Source organism: Raphanus sativus, chromosome 7, assembly GCF_000801105.2.
Source record: "Raphanus sativus cultivar WK10039 chromosome 7, ASM80110v3, whole genome shotgun sequence".
NCBI lineage: Eukaryota > Viridiplantae > Streptophyta > Magnoliopsida > Brassicales > Brassicaceae > Raphanus > Raphanus sativus.
Window position 1 is genome coordinate 24,519,132 of NC_079517.1, and position 2,798 is coordinate 24,521,929.

Sequence of the window (2,798 nt, forward strand, 5' to 3'; positions counted from 1 at the left end):
TCCGTCAACCTGAACCTAAGGTCTTAAAATCCTCAGAATCTCGAAGGTCTTAAAATCCTTCCAACAAACTCAGGTCTCCACGAACCTGGACCTAAGGTCTTAAAATCCTTAGTAACCTCGAAGGTCTTAAAATCCTTCAGGCGAAATCAAATTTGATAAACCAACCTAAAGTCTTAAAAATCCTTAGAAACCACTAAAGGTCTTAAAATCCTTCAAACAAAGTCAGGTCTCCATTGACCTCAACCTAAGGTCTTAAAACCCTTAGAAATCATCAAGGTCTTAAAATCCTTCGAACAAGGTCAGGTCACCTCGGACCTAAACCTAGAATCTCGAAATCCTCAACAAAATACAAAGGTCTTAAAACCCTTATCAAATTTCGAAAGGTCTTAAAATCCTAAGCAAGTTCCGATAGGTCTTAAAATCCCACAAACGAATTCAGGTTCCCATGAACCCCCTCCTAAAGTCTTCAGAGTAGCTCATGTTCCTAAAAACCCGGAGCTAATCTCAATGTTTTAGGAATTCCTTCTAAGGATCCTCATAATCTAATACACTCGAAATCTTCGAGACCTGATAAGTCATTGGACATTGTATATAATAATCATGATACATGTCCTAACTGAAACTTCCACTTGACAAAAGTCAATCTCATCCAAGAAACGATCAAACCAAGTCAAATGACTTAATACGAAAAAACAAAACCAAATTTGAATAAAAGGGTTTAAAAGCCTCCCCAGGCTAACGAGGGTTCAGAAGACCCTAAGGTTTAAAAGCCTCCTCAGGCTATAAGTCTGAAACGTAAACAAAGCCCATTGGGCAAAAGTCATGAAAAGCAACATTACAGTTCAAAAAGAGCTGCAGCTCTTAGACATCATTATCACGGGAGCTCCTCCCGACATCCTTGTCTCCCTCGACTGGATCACTTTCTTTGGCTGGATCTCCTCATCTGCCTCCTTGTCATCTCCCATCTGGGACATCTCGACTGGAGCTGAATCAGGGCCCACCAAACCTAAGTTAGAACCATACTCTCCGGAAAAGGATATATTAAAAATGTTAATCTCGAAAGTACCTGAACTCTCTGAGAATTGAGGAATGGGAAGCTTGATGGCCGAGAAGTCGGATACTTGCGCATTTTCATACGCAATCGTAGCCATCAAATTAAGCAAAAGAAATCTTCAATAAAGATAACTGTTGCTCGAGATCTCAACGAAAAGATTGATGCTCGGTGATTAGGTCTAGCTTCCGAGATAAAGAATCTTATCTCGAAAGCTGGGGGCAACTGTTGGGCCCAAATATGACCCCCTAGCTAGTGATAGACAATAAGAAATGATAACGGGCCGCGAAAGGCCCATCATGAATTCAATCTTCAAAAACAGCTAAGTCAGATCCGGAGGCTGTGAGCTAGAGATGTTCATCAGAGAGGTCAAGGAAAAGAGGCAGCTCGTTGACAAGTAAACAGGCGCAGGGCCCGGTCAAAGAGGTAGCTCGTGGACAATTAAATAGGCGCATGACCCGGTCAAAGGGGAGCTGTTACAAATCCCTCAAATCACGGAGGGGATCTCGGGAACCTGTTAGCGCCGGTCAAAACGGAGCCTGAGGCTATTTAAAGAGGCAGAAGATCAAAAAGAAAGGATTTATTCATTCAATCATCATAGACACGAGTTTCTCAAATATTTCTCTTTGTAATCATCAAAAACATCTCTTGTAACGATCCTTTACAAAAATCATCAATAAAACGTATATTCATTCTTCTAGTTCTTCACGGGATTCAGCCCACGTTATCTTCCCATTTTGATCTTAACATGACCTAAAATCAGGAGGTGAGTTTAGTCCCTCACAGGCAGCTCGTCATTGATTCTGGTTTTGACGCGCATAAGCCGTTGAGTTCGTCGGGAGTAAATGAGTCGGGATTGTTGATTTAAAAAGAGGTGGAGCTCGTCTTTGGACCTGAGACTGCTGTTACTGATGAACAAAGGGATGAGAGCGAGACGGGTTTTTATGATGCGCCTGAGACTCTTCTTTTGAAGGAGCAGGGTGCTACTGAGCGTCCTTTGAACTCGTGCTTGGAGACTGCATGCTCGGTAACGGCGCTTTCGTTATCCACAGTTGTGGGTACGGGTTTAGTTTGCGAGAAAACGATACAGTCGTCTAGTGAGCCGAGTATGAGAGATCGTCTTGCCGCTGCAACTAAGAATTTTGTCGAGAGTCAAGGCGCTGCAAAGAGTCCTTCATCTTCTGATTCATCGTCTTCCTCTGAGTCATCGGCTGGTAAGACAAGTTCGAGTTCGTCGTCTGGAGAGATGGGATCGCGAGCTAACGAGGTTGCTGAGAATGTGATCGAGGATTTTGAAAAGGATGATGAGCCTTTGACTGAAGAAGCTCGTTATGTTGAGAGTTTGGCGCCTCGTCTTGATGATGGCGGTGAGGGTGAGGCTGTTGTCGTTCCCGAGGTTGTGGAGCGAGTCGGTATTGATTTGGAACTTGTTGATGTTGATGTTGAGCGGGAAAGTGCTGATGAGCAGGAAGTTGTTGTTGATAATGATGATTGCGAGGATGGTGATAGTTACGACGGGTATGATGATCTTCTTGTTAGTGATGATGATGCTTCAGGGGTGAAAGGGAGAGGTATGATTTCAGTTATCCTCCTAGCGCCGATCACTCTTACTCTGCTGACTTGATTATGATGAAGAAGCCGAAAATTGAGGAGCTGAGGGTCAAGAAAACCGAGAAGAACTTACGAGCTGCGACCACTTGGCCATTCTTCCTGATTGACTAGGACTGTGTAATATCTATCGAAGTGG